Raw genomic sequence first — 17,470 nt, 5'->3', positions numbered from 1 at the left:
CAGCGCCTGGCTGCATGGACAACGGACTTCCTCACCGACCGGCCGCAGTACGTGAGGTTACATCGTTGTGAGTCCGACGTGGTGCGCTGCAGCACTGGTGTTCCCCAGGGTACGGTGCTCTCTCCTTTCCTTTTCACCCTGTTCACTTCAGACTTTACCCATGACACCGCTCACTGCCACATCCAGAAGTTCTCCGACGACACGGCCATTGTTGGAAATGTCTCGTAGGGGAACGATCTGTAATATCGATTGGTCATCAAGGACTTTGTCAGCTAGTGTGAGCTCAACCAGCTTCAGCTGAACACCAGCAAGACAAAGGAGTTGATTGTGAGCTTCGGGAGGACAGCACCCATCTTCACTCCGGTGAACATCCAGGGATCGGGCATTGAGGTAGTGGAGAACTACAAATTTCTGGGTGTTCCCCTTAACAACAAACTGGACTGGACTGATCACACCCACGCCCTGTACAAAAAGGGCCAGAGTCGCCTCCACCTGCTGAGGAGACTGAGGTCCTTCGGTGTGTGCAGGGCTCTCCTCCGGACCTTCTATGACTCTGTGGTGGCCTCAGCCATCATCTACGCTGTGGTCTGCTGGGGTGGGGGCAGTACTGACTGGGACAGGGGGAGACTGAATAAGATGGTCAGAAGAGCGAGCTCTGTTCTGGGCTGTCCCCTGGACTCCATTGAGGTTGTGGGTGAGAGGAGGACGTTGATTAAGCTTAAATCCATCATGGACAACACCTCTCACCCCCTCCATGAGATTGTGCGGTCCCTGAACAGCTCCTTTAGCGGCAGACTTTTGCACCCTCGGTGTAGGAAGGAACGGTTCCGCAGGTCCTTCATTCCCTCTGCTGTCAGACTTTACAACATGCATGCCACCTGATAAAAATGAATGTGTTTCGCCTCTACTAGCAGCACTTGTGTTTATCCTTGTCTGTTATTGACCCTTTTTGTAATTCTGGCACTTGTTTTATTCTTGCACTCGTATTATTCTTGCACTCATATGCGCTGCTGTGACAAGTGAATTTCCCCGCTGTGGGATGAATAAAGTTCAATCAATCAATCAAGAGTTGGTTCAGACTGAAGTAAAGTTTTTGATTTCTAAAGCATGACACATTAAATTGACTATGAAGGGACTCGAACGCTCAATCGTCTGATCCGAAGTCAGACGCCTTATCCATGAGGCCACATCGCCATGTGAAACTTTTTAAGTGTGGCCTTGATAAGACTAAGAATTCAACGGCTCCCAACAAGCAGGGACGCCCAACGTGTGGCTTGAACCCACGACCATGAGATTAAGAGTCTCATGCTCTCCCAACTGAGCTAACCAGGCTTCTCCTATTGAGAATTGTTTCATTCTTTCACTTTTTTTTAATGGGTTTGGTTCACGAAAACCAGCAGCCACGTTTTAAATCTAGCCTCTGAAACACATTCGTTGATAAGACTAAACATTTAAAGGTTCCCAACAAGTGGCAGCTGTCCAATGTTGTCTCTAGTTGGAAACCCCAGCCCAAGTTGGAAACCCTAATTGGAAACCCTTGCCCCAGTTGGAATTCCTAGTTTGAAACCCTACCCAGAGTTGGAACCCTAGTTGGAAACCCTAGCCCTAGTTGGAAACGCTGGCCCTAGTGTGTAATAGAGAAAGCGTTTTTTCTTTTGGTTTTTGTCACTTTGTTGCACTGAGATTGGGGGGAGTCAGCACAACAAAAAAATAAATCAGAAACCAAAACCCTTTCTGACAGTATACAAGAGTTGGTTCAGACTGAAATAAAGTCATTGATTTCATATGAATTATATTAAATTGACCATGAAAGGACTTGAACACTCAATCCTCTGATGCAAAGTCAGACGCCTTATCCATTAGGCCACATAGCCATGTGAAAGACTGTACCAATTGAAACATGGCAACGACTTCTGATGACTGCAGCCTTTTGTGGCAAGTGAAGTTCACAATTGTTACAGACATAAATGGCCTGTGGATTAATCAATTTACAGTAAAAGAGAATTGTAATGCAATTGACATATTACCTTGTTAGTGCAAGTGGTCGTGCATCAGTCTCAAAATCTGAAGGTTGTGAGCGCGGCCCTCACACGGGGCGCTGTTTTCCTTAGTCCACAGTAAAATCATTGTCAATTTCAGAAGATAACAGGTTGCTCAGAATAGAATAAAGTTTTCTGTCTGTGAAGTTGAGTTTAATTGAAATGGCCGGTGGTTGAATCAATTTTACAATAAACTATCTTTGTAAGACCAACTACTCACGCCTCGTTAGCGCAGGCGGTAGCGCGTCAGTCTAGTAAACTGAAGGTCGTGAGTTCAACCCTCACACGGGGCTCTGTTTTATTTAGTCCTAACCCTAACTCGAGTCCTTGTTGGAAACCCTAGCCCCAGTTGGAAACCTTAGTTGGAAACCCAAGTTTGAGAATGCTCAGACAAAAGTAACTTTTTCTTTCGATGAAGTTCAGTTTGATGGAAATGGCCGGTGGTTGAATCTTTTTTACAGTAAAATAGAATTTTAAGACAGGTGCCACAAAGTCTCGTTGGCGCACGCGGTAGCGCGTCAGTGTCGTAATCTGAAAGTCGAGAGTTCGGTCCTCACACGCCGCATGATTTATATATAGTCCAACCCTAACTCTAGCCCTTCCTGGAAACCCTAGTCCTAGTTGGAAATCGTAGCCCTAGCCTAGTTAAGTTTGATCAAAATGGGCGATGGTTGAATCAATTTTACAGTAAAAAACAATTGCACAAAATGCAAATACATAGCGTCGTTGGCGCAGGTGGTAGCGTGTCAGTCTCATATACTGAAGGTCGTGAGTTCGATCCTCACACGGGGCATACTTTCATATAGTTCTAACTCTAGCCCTAGTGGGAAACCCTCATCCTCGTTGGAAACCCTGGCCACAGTTTGACGCGCTGTTTTCCTTAGTCCACAGTAAAATCATTGTCAATTTCAGAAGATAACAGGTTGCTCAGAATAGAATAAAGTTTTCTGTCTGTGAAGTTGAGTTTAATTGAAATGGCCGGTGGTTGAATCAATTTTACAATAAACTATCTTTGTAAGACCAACTACTCACGCCTCGTTAGCGCAGGCGGTAGCGCGTCAGTCTAGTAAACTGAAGGTCGTGAGTTCAACCCTCACACGGGGCTCTGTTTTATTTAGTCCTAACCCTAACTCGAGTCCTTGTTGGAAACCCTAGCCCCAGTTGGAAACCTTAGTTGGAAACCCAAGTTTGAGAATGCTCAGACAAAAGTAACTTTTTCTTTCGATGAAGTTCAGTTTAATGGAAATGGCCGGTGGTTGAATCTTTTTTACAGTAAAATAGAATTTTAAGACAGGTGCCACAAAGTCTCGTTGGCGCACGCGGTAGCGCGTCAGTGTCGTAATCTGAAAGTCGAGAGTTCGGTCCTCACACGCCGCATGATTTATATATAGTCCAACCCTAACTCTAGCCCTTCCTGGAAACCCTAGTCCTAGTTGGAAATCCTAGCCCTAGCCTAGTTAAGTTTGATCAAAATGGGCGATGGTTGAATCAATTTTACAGTAAAAAACAATTGCACAAAATGCAAATACATAGCGTCGTTGGCGCAGGTGGTAGCGTGTCAGTCTCATATACTGAAGGTCGTGAGTTCGATCCTCACACGGGGCATACTTTCATATAGTCCTAACTCTAGCCCTAGTGGGAAACCCTCATCCTCGTTGGAAACCCTGGCCACAGTTTGAAACCTTAGTTGGCTTCCCTAACCTGAGTTGGAAACCCTAGTTTCAGAATGCTCAGACTTAAAGTCAGTTTTTCTTTCTGTGAAGTTCAGTTTGATTGAAATGGCCGGTGGTTGGATCAATTTTACAGTAAAAAAGAATTGTAAAACTGCAAATGCACAGCCTCATTAGTGCAGGTGCTAGCATGTCAGTCTCACAATCTGAAGGTCAACAGTTCGGTCCTCAGGTGGGGCAGACTTTTTATATACCCATTCCAAACTAGCCCTAACCCTAACTCTAGCCCTAGTTGGAAACCCTCGTCCTAGTTGGAAACCTTAGTTGGAAACCCTATTTTCAGTAGGGAGCAGGTTGCTCAGACTAAAATAACTTTTTCTTCTTTTAAGGGGTAGGGCAGCAAAGTAAGCAGGGATTGTGAATATCAGCAAGCACAGGTTGCTCGACTGGAGTCAAGAGAAACAAATTAAAAATTGTACATAAGATGAAAAATTTGCCTCTTTCTTTTGGCTTTTGTCACTGACATTCGGGGTCACCACAACAAAGATCAAAACAGCACACAAACAGTTTACCTATATTTTCCTCTTTCAATTTGATGATACACTAGACATGAAGACCTGTTTAGATTTAGACACGCCTGGAAGTCGATGCCGGTGCTTGGGGCCGTGTGGCGGTGAACTATTTCTGTTATAGTTATTTGATATATTTTATTTCGTGTAGCAACTTGTATATGTTTTTATCGTTACAGTTCAGTAGTTGTTGGCTCGTTGAACTCTTTTTATGTTAAATAAAGAGCCGTTTACCAAACCCACGTCTTTCCTGGTACTTTGTTAACGCTAAACGATATTGTTATATAGTAATCTGTGGAATAATGACAAGGCTGACATCAGCGGCGCACGCGCGGCGTTGTTGACAAAGGACGAGGAATTTGATCGATGGATTTAATGATTTGGAGTGACACAGATGGTTTGATAATATTGTTGTTTATATGATAGTTATTTGATAGATACTTTATATATCGTTATATGGGTCTGTGGAATATTTAGAATATTTAGACGTCAGCGGCGTGGCACACACGTGGCATCGTTTCCATAAAGGACAATCGATGGATTTAATGAATTGGAGTGACACAGATAGTTTGATAAACGTGTTATTTATGTAATAGTTATTTGAATAACTCTGAATGTTACGTCAGGCCCGTCCTCAGCTCTTCGTTTGTGTTTATGTCACATTAGTATACCTATCGTTTAGCCTGTTGTTGCTCGTTCATGTCTGTTCTTGGCGTTGGATTTTTTGGATAAATTTCCCCCAAATGCGACTTATACTCCGGAGTGACTTATATCTTTTTTTTTTCTTTCACTTTATTGTGCATTTTATGGCTAATGCGCCTTATATTCCGGAGCGACTTTTAGTCCGAAAAATACGGTAGTTATATATACACTTAATCTGTCAAGAAGTAATTTTTCTAATTCTTGACAGAGTTAAGTACTCTTTGGAGAGTATACTAGCTAGAGCTATTGGTCTACAGTTAGCAATACATCCTACTTTACCAGCCTTGTCTTTTATAACAGGGACCAGAACTACAGACTTCATGGAGTCAGGTAGAGTACCGTGAGTCAGCAAGCCATGAGAAACAGAGAGACAGCAGCGCTGTCAATCGGGGGCCAGCTAACTTTAAATGCTCTGCTGTGATGTTATCCAGACCACTGGCTTTTCTGTCAGAAAGTTATCCTCCGGCAATAGACACCTCATGACAATTAATGCGCTGGATAGATTTCTTGTGCGCTGAGAACGTGCGGGCAGTGCGCGATTGCGCACGTGCGCAGCTTAGAGGGAACATTGCTTGTGGGCCTCATTGGCCTCTGCATGGTGGCCAGCTACCCATTTATTCCACCCGGGCTTGATGTTCTTAGCCTTTCTAGGGCGAGAGAATAAAGACCTGCTAGCAACCAGAAGGGCTCTCACTATATCATGATACATTAAACATAAACTTTTCCCCATATTATCAGCTCACTCTTATTTCTCTTCAGATCGAATAAATCTTTGGCCTTTTACTCAAGATTTCCGTGGGGAGGAACAATAAGAATCTATCTCAATTTTTTGATGCTCTGCGAAAGCGGAGCTTTCTTTCTCTGTTAAAATATCAATATCGCAACGGATAACTGCCTATATCATACTCCGTGCAACAGTCATACTGTCAAGTAATTCATACCGACACATGTTCACATAAACAGTGAAATTATGCTGAGTGCAGACAGACAATCACGTTTAAGACCTCGTTTATCAATACAGTTTAATTTCTGGTGGTACCCATTTGAATGGGCACATGTCAATCTATTGTAATTTGGCAAAAAATATTGTTTTTGAATAAAAACCAATAACCATCCCCCTCAATTGCACAAGCACTCCTCTTTACTGTTCACAAGCACAATCACAAGTACAAGTCATCTTCATCCATAAGCACATCAGTCTCAAAACAAAATGTGTTCCATCAACTTTTAGTGTCTTAATAGACAATGATGGTATTTATTTACATATTGAAACACAATATCCACCTCCTTCAATGTTACACGTGAATGCACATACAGAGAGAAGTTTTATTCATTTTGATCAGGCTACATGAAGCAAAATATAAAGGTCAATGTAATTCTCATTAATGGAATAAATTACTTCTTCTGGCAAGGCTGTAACGAAGGGACTGGTGGTGTTGGAGTACTTATCGCTGAAAAGTGGATAGATCAAGTGCTAAGCATTAGCAGGGTAAATGAGCGGATCATCTTTGTGAAGTTGATCGTTGGCAAGCGCCTGACAAACGTAATTTCAATCTATGCCCCTCAAATTGGCAGAAGTCAGGACGAGAAGGATGCGTTCTGGGACAAGGCCATCACGGTGCTGTCAGGGATCCCCCAGAATGAGGTTATAATTCTGGGAGGTGATCTGAATGGACACGTGGGGAGGGAGTCAGATGGCTTTGAGGGGGTACATGGGGGACAGGGGTACAGCATGCGGAACGCAGAGGGAGAGAGGATCCTGGAGTTCGGCGACGCACTGGAGCTGGTGCTGTGCAACACGCTTTTCAAGAAGGACGAAGCCAAATTAGTAACATACAGTTCGGGTGGCTGCAAGAGCACAATAGATTACATCATGGTCAGAAAGGAGGACCGCGTCCTGGTCAGGGATGCCAAGGCAATCCCCGGAGAAGAGTGTGTGTCTCAGCATCGCCTAGTCATCGGAGACCTAACTCTGCGGATCAAGAAGGTGGGGGCTAAGAAGCATCCTCCCAAGTTGAAGGTGTGGAAGCTACATAGCGGAGGGAATAAAAACGAGTTTCGGGAGAAGATTGAGCATATAGCAGAAGTGGAGGAGATGATGGAGTCGGGTGGTGTGGATGGCAAGTGACAGGCAATGAAGAAGGCTCTGCTTGAAGCTACAGAGGAGGTGTGCGGATGGTCAAAGGGTAAAGCAAGAGAAAGAGAGACATGGTGGTGGAATGACAGCGTCGAAAGAGCGGTGAATGAGAAGAGGAGGTGCCATAAAGTATGGAAGAAATCTAAAAGGGAGGCAGACCGAGCGCGGTATGTAGAGGCAAGGAGGGCGTCACGGGCAGCAGTGAGGGAGGCCCAAGAGACCAAGAGGAAAGAATTTGTAAGTGAATTGGAGAGTGAGAGAGGACAAAAGAGCTTCTTCAAGATAGCGAAGCAAATGGTTAAGGAGAGGCGTGATGTGATCGGTGCAAACTGTGTGAAGGATGAGAATGGCAACATTGTGACAGACAACAGAGGAGTGAAGGAAGTATGGCAAAGGTACATGGAGAAGCTGCTGAATGTGGAGAATGACTGGGATGGAGAGGTGGGATGCGATGAAGTGGAGGGTGAATGTGGCCCGATCACGCGAACAGAAGTGGGGAAAGCCATGAAGGCCATGAAGGATGGAAAGGCAGCTGGACCATCTGGAGTGTTGGCAGAGATGCTAAAGGCAGCGGGAGACGTCGGTGTGCAGTGGATGACTGACCTGTGTAACAGTGTCATCGCTGAGGGGCACATTCCGGGGGACTGGACAAGAAGCGTCCTGGTGCCTCTATTCAAAGGGAAGGGGGACCCACTCGCATGCGGGTCATACAGGGCCATAAAGCTGCTGGAGCATGGAATGAAGCTATTAGAGAGGGTGTTGGAAAGGAGGGTGAGGTCACGGGTAAAGGTGGACGAGATGCAGTATGGCTTCATGCCTGGTAAAGGTACAACAGACGCAATTTTTGTCATCCGAAAGATGCAAGAGAAACACCAGGAGAAGAGGAAGAGGTTGTACTTCGCTTTTGTTGACCTGGAAAAAGCGTTCGACAGGGAGGTGGTGAGGTGGGCCCTAAGGAAGTTGGGCGTGGAAGAGGGACTGGTTAAGGCTGTGATGGCTCTCTACTGCAGAGCCTGCACAGCTGTTAGGACAGGAGTTGGCGACAGTAATGGGTTTGAAGTAAGGGTAGGGGTGCACCAGGGATCAGTGCTCAGCCCATTACTGTTTGCTATCGTGATGGATGTGGTATCGAGGGAAGTGAGGGGTGGACTACCATGGGAGCTGCTCTACGCGGATGACCTGGTATTGATGGCTCACAGTCGAGAAGACCTAGCTAGGAAGCTAGCGGCCTGGAAGACATGCCTGGAAGTGAAAGGAATGAAGGTGAATGCGGCAAAATCAAAGGTCATGGTCGGTGGTGCTGGCCTGGGAGTGATATCGCAGTCAGGAGCATGGCCATGTGGAGTTTGCGGGAAGGGAGTGCAAGCTAACTCTATCCGGTGCAAGGGTTGTCAGAGATGGGTACACCGAAGATGCAGCGGAGTAAAAGGCAGCCTACTAGCTGCAAGTGAGACCTTCCAATGCAAGCGGTGTAGGGGAGAAGTCGCCCAAGCAGACCCAGCTGAGCAAGAGGGGCTTGTGGTAGATGGGGAAATGTACGAGGTGGTGGACAGCTTCTGCTACCTTGGAGACATGCTTAACTCTGATGGGGGGGGGGGGGGGGGTAGCAGTGACCACAAGGGTGAGAAGCGGGTGGAAGAAATTCAGGGAACTCATGCCCTTCTTAACATCTAAGGCCCCATCCCTGAAGATGAGAGGCCAAGTGTACTCAGCCTGTGTCAGAAGCAGTATGACGTACGGAAGTGAGGCATGGGCCCTGAAAACAGAACATGAAGACAAACTAAACAGAGCAGAAATGAGGATGATCAGATGGATGTGTGGTGTGTCAATGAGGGAGGAAAAGACCAGTGCAGAGCTGAGAAAGAAGATGGGAGTGGAGGCCATAGTGGATGTGGTGAGGAGAGGCAGACTGCGATGGTACGGACATGTAGTGAGGAAGGACGAGAACGACTGGGTGAAGAAAGTTATGTTGTATAACGTAGAGGGAACAAGACCCAGTGGCCGACCTAAAAAGACCTGGCAGATGACCGTGGCAGCCGACATGAAGGCACTCGGCATCAACCACAAGATGGCCATGGACCGTTCCCGGTGGAAGACAGCCATATCGAGAACCCAGTCCAACCCAGCGGCGCCTGGAAAGCGGACTTTAAACCGATAATGATGGAATAAATTACTCCTTTTGACCAGCAGGGGGGTTTGTGTGCACATGAAGCCTCGAGAAATGAACCTATTTGCAAACCGTTTGGGGGGAAAGCCTCAAATCCTAACATCTTACATTTAGATCAGACCCCATCAAGTCATAATTGACTGCTTAATCCTGTAAGAATGAAGCGAACGGATTGAAATGGTTTTTTAACATATGAACTATGGATTTGACCAGTAGAGGGGGTGCACCGTTCCTGGAGGTACTGCAATACCAGGTCCATGTCTTCTAGGCTTGCAATGTGCAGCTGTGAGAGTTGCTGCAGCCATTTGGAGCACAGCCACGGGCTGGGGGGGGGATCTGTCTGTGCTTCCTTACCAGCAAGTTTCTGGAAGTCCACATGGCGTCTTTGATGGTGGCAAAGGTCAGCGACTGCTTTTGTAAAGTCTTCTTGCTTGGTTTTCAACTGGCTCAAGCTGCGACAGACAGGACTCTCTCGTTAGGGGATAGTGCGCACGAACACACCGCTAGGGTCAGACCGCACAGAATCTCAAAATAGTCTCAAACCCCGCTTGGGATCTCAACAGCAAACCATTGTTCTTCCACCAAGATTTTCTTTTCGTTTTATTTTCATTGTTCAAAAACTTTGATTGAAGAGCGATCTCGTCGAGGAGCGATCACGCCGAGGCTTCTTCCCTGTCGGGAAGTCGCCGAGCCACCAAACGTCGGAGTCTTCCAGCGCCATCGGCTCCGCGGCCGGCGTCGGATTTCGCTCCAGCGACTCCAGACCCGTGGCCGCCACTGGGGTTCCTCCCGGCGCCATCAGACTCGCGGCCACATTAGGGTCCCACTCCAGCGTTGCCGGATTCGCGGCCGTCGCCGGACCTCGAGCCAGAAACGCTGGACCCGCGGCCGTTGCCGGACTTCGTCCCAGCAACGCCGGACCTGCGGCCGTCGGCGGACTGCGTGCCAGCAACGCCGGACCCGCGGCCTTCACCGGACCTCTAGCCACCTGCGCCGGACCAGCGATCATCCCTCCAGGAGCCTAGCCAACACCAGGTACCAGGAGGCCAGCTACCACCAGGCCCAGTAGGCAAACGCCATCAGCCCCAAGAGGACACCCACCACCAGGCCTAGTAGGCTAACACCACCAGCCCAGGAGGAGAGCTACCATCAGGTATTGATTGATAGCCGGGATGGCCATGAAAGTGCTTCAGAAGGACATGGAGGAGCTGAAGTTATCAATGCAAGTGATGTCTTCAAATGTGGAAACCATAATGAAGCAACAGGCCATTATTACAGAGCTGATGGGAGAGGTGAAGCAGCTCAAACAATTAAACATTGAACAAAATAAGAAAATTGTCAGCCTGGAAAATAGATTAGACAATTAGGAGCAGTACTCAAGAATGAGCGATGTCATCATCACAGGTTTAAGGATCAAACCACGGAGCTACCAGCAGGCTGTGAAAGGCCTTGCTTCAGAGGATAATCCTGAACATGAGGAGACAACAGAGGAGCAGGTAAAAACTTTCCTCCAGAGTAAAGACATCGCCATTGACATTGTCAATATTGAGGCATGCCACACTCTGCCAACTAAAAGTCTAAATGGTAAGCCTGTCGTACCATCTATAATTGTCCGATTTACAAACAGGAAAAGTAAGATAAATCTGCTAAAAGTCACGAACGTGTACATTAATGAACACCTCACCAAGAAAAATGGTGAAATAGCTAAGAAAGCAAGAGCTCTTAAGAAAAGCGGTAAAATACAGTCCACTTGGACTGCTGGTTGTAAGGTGTTCATCAAACCTGTTGGGGCAGCAGAAAGTTCTCATGGTTTCTGCATCAGTGCCATAGAGCAACTTAAGAGGTACAAAGGAGACTAGTAACCTGTACATCATTCTGTTGAACCTCAAGTTGTGGTGCCTTTAGATCATGGAATGTAAAAACCTGGTGAAATTATCAACCCACCATGAACAGTACTGACAAATGCCTTTCTTTTCCAACTGGTGTGTTTAACAAACAAGCACTGATAACTGAAAATGAAGAACTTGATTTGAAAACATTTGACTTCACTGACCATAAGGGATTTGACATAGAGAACAATATTGATCCTGAGAATAACTTCTTCATCAACTACACTCAAAGGAACAGCAAATACTATACTGTAGAGCAATTTAACAAGAATGTAACAACAAATAGAGCAATATCAATTATACATTTTAATAGTAGGAGCTTGAAAGCAAACATCTCTAAGATCAAACAATGTTTAAAAGATATGAATAATCCGTTTACTGTAATTGCAATATCTGAAACCTGGTTAAAGGAAGATCAGTCTGAAAAGATTGACATAGAGGGGTATGAGAGTTATACATTAAATAGGAAGGTAAAAAGATGTGGAGGAGTTGCTCTATTCATAGATAAAAACTATAAGTGTAAGATAGTAAGAAGTATGTCTCAAGCAATAGATAATATCATGGAATGTATTACAGTTGAAATAGAAATGGAATCATCTAAAAACATTCTGGTAAGCTGTGTATATAGATGTCCAGGTTCATGTATTGAGACATTTAGTGAACTATTATCAGGAATGTATGAAAGAAAAATCAATACGAAAATGGTGTACGTCTGTGGCGATTATAATATAGATCTATTGAACCCACTTCAGCTGACTCCAGTAACAGAATTTATTAACTTAATGTACAGTATGAGTCTATACCCTGCAATAACCCGTCCGACTAGAATTACATCTCACAGTGCCACAATAATTGATAATATATTTACAAATGTAATTGAAAAGAAAGTAAAAACTGGACTGATAATAAATGATTCAAGCGACCACCTGCCAGTGTTTGCAGTGATCCAGGACTGTACAAAGAAAAAAAAGGATGCTATAACTTTTAAAATGTGTAGAATGAACTCTGGTAATTCATTTAACTCATTCAAAAATGATCTTTTACAACAAGACTGGAAAAAGGTATATGTGGGTGATGTAAATGAAGCCTACAACACATTCATGGCCATTATATCCAAACTTTATGAAAAAAACTGTCCTCTTGTAAAGAAAGCAGTTAAACCAAATTCAGTGGAAAAACCATGGCTGACAAAGGGAATCTTAAGTGCTTGCAAGAAGAAAAACCTATTATGCAAAGATTTCTTAAAGATAAGAACAAAGGAAGCTGAATTAAAATATAAGATCTACAAAAACAAATTGATTAAAATAATGAGAAACAGTAAAAGGGACTACTATAGCAAGATACTGGAGGAAAACAAGAGTAATACAATAATAACATGGAAAGTGTTAAATGAGATTATTAAAAACAGAACTGGAAAGCCAGGATATCCTTCTTACTTTGTAAACAGTAATAACATAACTATAAATGATCTTACTATGATTGCAGAGGAGTTTAATGATTACTATGTTGGTATTGGGCCTACTTTGGCAGAGGAAGTAGCAAAAAAAGGGAGTACAAGTGGCCTACTTAAGGATGTACCCATAGCCGAAAGTATGGTTCTAAGGGGAACGAATGAGAAGGAAATAATAGAAATTGTTAGAGAATTTAAAGGTAAAAAGTCAACCGACTGTAACGGGATAGATATGTCACTTGTTTAAAATATTATTGAATGTGTGGTGAAACCCCTTACACATATCTGCAACCAATCTCTGACAAATGGTGTTTTTCCGAGTGAAATGAAAACTGCTAAAATTATTATATAAAGCTGGGGACAAACACATATTCTCAAATTACAGGCCAATATCTCTACTCCCACAATTCTCCAAAATATTAGAAAAAATATCCTATAAAAGGCTTGATGATTTTATTACAAAACAAAATATTCTGTGTGACCAACAGTATGGATTTCGGAAAAATAGGACCACCACACTAGCTTTGTTAGATTTCGTAGCTGAAATAACAACAGCTATTGAAAATAGACGATATGTTGTAGGTGTTTTCTTGGATCTTAAAAAAGCTTTTGATACTGTAAATTATGAAATACTGTTAACAAAACTTGAAAGATATGGGATACAAGGTATGTCACTCACTTGGTTAAACAGTTATTTATCAAACAGGACTCAATATGTGCAACTTATGGACTGTAAATCAAAACTAAAGCAGGTAAAGTGTGGGGTTCCTCAGGGCTCAATATTAGGCCCCTTGTTATTTATTTTGTATGTCAATGATATATGCAAGGTCTCCAGGTTACTCAAGGCCGTAGTTTTTGCAGATGACACAAACCTGCTTTGCAGTGGGGAGGACCTGGATCAACTATTGGATACTGTGGGAATTGAAATGGAAAAATTACAGAGTTGGTTTGACACAAATAAACTAACACTAAATTTAAGTAAAACAAAGTATATTATATTTGGAAACCGTCCGACCAACACAGACAAAATACTTACAATAAATAATATAGAAATAGAAAGAGTAAATGAAGTAAAATTTCTTGGAGTGCTTATAGATAATAAATTAAGTTGGAAACCACATATAATGTATATCAAATCAAAAATTTCAAAATCACTAGCAGTATTATATAAAGTAAAAGACCTTATAAATCAGTCATCATTATATTCCTTGTACTGCTCCTTCATACTCCCATACATTATGTACTGTGTGGAGGTGTGGGGCAATACATACAAAACAAACACAGATCCAATCTTCATTCTTCAAAAAAAAGCAATACGACTTGTAAATAATGCTGATTATAGAGAGCCATCTAACCCTCTCTTTATTAAATTGAACTCACTGAAATACAACGACCTAGTCGACTTTAAAACCATCCAACTCATGTACAAAATAAAAAAGAATCAATTACCAAACAGTATCCAGAGGTTGTTTGAGTGGAGGGAAAGTACCCATTATTTAAGAGGAACACGTATGTTTAAAAGAGATTTGGTGAGAACAAACTTAAAGTTACATTGTATAACAGTTAGAGGTGTGGAATTATGCAACACCAGCAGTGAAGAATTAAAGAACTGTAGTACCTTACCTAAGTTTAAAAAAATGTAGAAGGACAAAATATTGACGGGATACCGTAACATGCTGTGAAGTTGTTTAAGTTGCTTTTGTATTTTAATAAGAAAATATATAGTATATATATATATATATATAAAATGTATATGGTTTTTTTTTCTTTAATATATTGATTATGGACAAATTCTTGACAGAATCAAATAGAAACATGTAGTTACATGGGGTAGAGTCAGATAAGCTTAGGCTTCCTTCTACTCCCTTTTTGAACAAATATGATTTTACGATAAAGGAAAATTATAATGCAATATCTTTTTTCTTTCTTTTATGTTCTATTGTACTATGGAGTTATCATTTTTCTGTATTTTATATTTTCCTGTATTTTTTTAATGTTCGAAATAAACGTTTTTAAAAAAAAAAAAAAACCATAGAGTACAAGGTCTGCATTCAGCGCATCCCTTGCTGGGAATTGCAGGTCGCCCACAGGTCTACGGCAGCACTGCACTACCAGAGTGCCACACCGACTCCTGGGCGCCACAGCCAGGTCAGGGGCACGTTGAGAGCGCTCACATGCCCCGAGAGTGCATAACGGACCTGACTGGGAGGACATCATGGGCCACCATCCATGACAGGTCCCGAAGTTTGTTTCGAGAGGGCGGGGTGGTTGACGTGATGCCAAACTGTTGTGGGCTCGCCGAATGCAAGCCCGCGCACTGGACACACCGCTTCCCGCTCCTGTATGACAGAGATCATAGATCTGTGATTTGTTAAAATGTCACTATTTTTTTGCTCTAATTTAAAGTTCCTCAAAAACTTCTTGATGAAGGAATAAGAAGGTGGCAGGTTAAAAGACAGGAATTCTTTGGTCGGTGGTTATTAGCTTTAGTTTCCGGAGGTATGAGCGTATCCAGAATCGTGTCATTGCTTGGCTTTTCGGTGCATTTGGTGTAACGAGCGCGCTTCGCAGGTGCAGGGCAACATATCTGCTTCCGAGGAAGAGCTTTAAGTCCGGCACTCCTTTTCCTCACTTTTTTTTGTTTTTCTTCATGGTGTCCCTCTTCAGTCTCTCCAACTTGGATTTCCAGATGAAGTAAAAAATGTCTCGTTCCAACTCTAAAATCACCTTCCTTGTTGGGATGAAAACAGAACTGATTAGTAAAAGCAAGGGTAAAATCACCACTTTTATGGTTAAAATCCTCTCTTCCATGGTCAGCTCTCTTAATCCCCCAAACCCAAGAACAGATACTACACTTGATCTTAGCCAAAAGGCCGAGAAGCGATGGAGTATACGAGTGACGGACTCAATTACAGGCTTCCCTGTCTACCACCCTGTCTTCTCACCAACGGTTTGTTAGAATAGGCCTCTTTGGCACATGTGATTAACTAGGTAGTTTGAGCTATGCCGTTATATCGCTGTAACCCTTCTCTTGCTTTATTAGCTTTCTCTACTCTATGACACCCTTTGCACATACATATGTAGAAGTCGCTCTCAGTTAAGACTACAAGGTCACACATTATCACACAGGCTAGGCAGAGTCGCCTCCTTGCAGGAAGGCAGCCCAGAGTAGTATAAGAGCAGGAACCTTGGCGCTGGGAGAGGGACCGTCTTCCGCATCTCGCAGAAAGGGCTCCACAGCTGTGTATCGATTATTTTGGCATACATTAAATAGTTAAACTGTGAAGGCTGCCTCTTGGTAATTACTGTTAGCATATCGAGCATTAAGGATAAAGAACTGGGAACAAACCTAACAGGTTACAGTACGGAACAGAGTGCTGCTCTTCTGGGCACTAATAAATCGGCAAAGTTGTCTGCCGATTTATTTGTTCACTCTTCTTCACTCACAGTAATGCATGTAGTTCACAAGGCATATATGTGTCCCCTTTCAGCAGTCTCTATCCAACTACACAGTGTAGGTACCTATTAAAAGGGTAGTCCCGATGAACTTTCCAGGGTCATCATATGTACAACAGCTGCGCCGAAAAGAGTTGGGCCAGAAGAGCGAAACTGACTCAGGACTTGAACCCACGCCTTAGGAAAGACTGGAGTCAAGTGCCTTAGACCGCTCAGCCACACTACCTACCAAAAAATGTATAAGGACAAAATATTGACGGGATACCGTAACATGCTGTGAAGTTGTTTAAGTTGCTTTTGTATTTTAATAAGAAAATATATATATATATATATATATATATATATAAAATATATATATATATTTTTTCTCTTTAATATATTTGACTATGGTCGAGTTTTTTGACAGAATCAAACAGAAACATGTCGTTACATGGGGTAGAGTCAGATAAGCTTAGGCTTCCTTCTACTCCCTTTTGAACAAATATGATTTTACGATAAAGGGAAAATTATAATGCAATATCTTTTTCTTTCTTTTTATGTTCTATTGTACTATGGAGTTATCATTCTCTGTATTTTTACTTTTTTCTTGTATGTCTTTAATGTTCGAAATAAAAAATAAAAAAATAAAAAATCCATCGATCGTCCTTTATGGAAACGATGCCACGTATGTGCCGCGCCGCTGACGTCTAAATATCCTGAATATTCCACAGACCCATATAACGATATATAAAGTATATATCAAATAACTATCATATAAACAACAATATTATCAAACCATCTGTGTCACTCCAAATCATTAAATCCATCGATCAAATTCCTCGTCCTTTGTCAACAACGCCGCGCGTGCGCCGCTGATGTCAGCCTTGTCATTATTCCACAGATTACTATATAACAATATTGTTTAGCGTTAACAAAGTACCAGGAAAGACGTGGGTTTGGTAAACGGCTCTTTATTTAACAAAAAAGAGTTCAACGAGCCAACAACTACTGAACTGTATTGATAAAAACATATACAAGTTGCTACAAGAAATAAAATATATCAAATAACTATAACAGAAATAGTTCACCGCCACACGGCCCCAAGCGCCGGCATCGACTTCCAGGCGTGTCTAAATCTAAACAGGTTTTCATGTCTAGTGTATCATCAAATTGAAAGAGGAAAATATACTAGGTAAACTGTTTGTGTGCTGTTTTGATCTTTGTTGTGGTGACCCCAAATGTCAGTGACAAAAGCCAAAAGAAAGAGGCAAATTTTTCATCTTATGTACAATTTTTAATTTGTTTCTCTTGACTCCAGTCGAGCAACCTGTGCTTGGTGATATTCACAATCCCTGCTTACTTTGCTGCCCTACCCCTTACAAGAAGAAAAAGTTATTTTAGTCTGAGCAACC

The 17,470-nt window shown here is 42.9% G+C and overlaps 1 long non-coding RNA gene, 5 other non-coding genes and 1 pseudogene across 6 annotated transcripts; 6 read left to right on the top strand and 1 right to left on the bottom strand.

Annotated features, from left to right (window-relative positions):
* The first annotated feature begins 2,259 nt into the window (after positions 1-2,259).
* Positions 2,260-2,332, top strand: trnat-agu. Its single transcript has one exon. It is a non-coding gene; the product is annotated as a tRNA-Thr (tRNA).
* A 427-nt stretch (positions 2,333-2,759) lies between these two features.
* trnam-cau lies at positions 2,760-2,832 on the top strand. Its single transcript has one exon. It is a non-coding gene; the product is annotated as a tRNA-Met (tRNA).
* Positions 2,833-3,071: 239 nt separating this feature from the next.
* trnat-agu lies at positions 3,072-3,144 on the top strand. Its single transcript has one exon. It is a non-coding gene; the product is annotated as a tRNA-Thr (tRNA).
* Positions 3,145-3,571: 427 nt separating this feature from the next.
* On the top strand, positions 3,572-3,644 carry trnam-cau. The gene has a single exon. It is a non-coding gene; the product is annotated as a tRNA-Met (tRNA).
* A 2,077-nt stretch (positions 3,645-5,721) lies between these two features.
* LOC119118492 lies at positions 5,722-5,833 on the top strand. The gene has a single exon (XR_005096734.1). It is a non-coding gene; the product is annotated as a U5 spliceosomal RNA (small nuclear RNA).
* Positions 5,834-10,443: 4,610 nt separating this feature from the next.
* On the top strand, positions 10,444-13,923 carry LOC119118171. The gene is made up of 2 exons (XR_005096663.1): positions 10,444-10,780; positions 13,485-13,923. It is a non-coding gene; the product is annotated as an uncharacterized LOC119118171 (long non-coding RNA).
* Positions 13,924-15,336: 1,413 nt separating this feature from the next.
* Positions 15,337-15,508, bottom strand: LOC119118486 (annotated as a pseudogene).
* Positions 15,509-17,470: the final 1,962 nt, after the last annotated feature.

This window comes from Syngnathus acus, chromosome 24, assembly GCF_901709675.1.
Source record: "Syngnathus acus chromosome 24, fSynAcu1.2, whole genome shotgun sequence".
Classification (NCBI taxonomy): Eukaryota; Metazoa; Chordata; class Actinopteri; order Syngnathiformes; family Syngnathidae; genus Syngnathus; species Syngnathus acus.
This window is presented reverse-complemented; position numbering and strand designations above follow the sequence as displayed.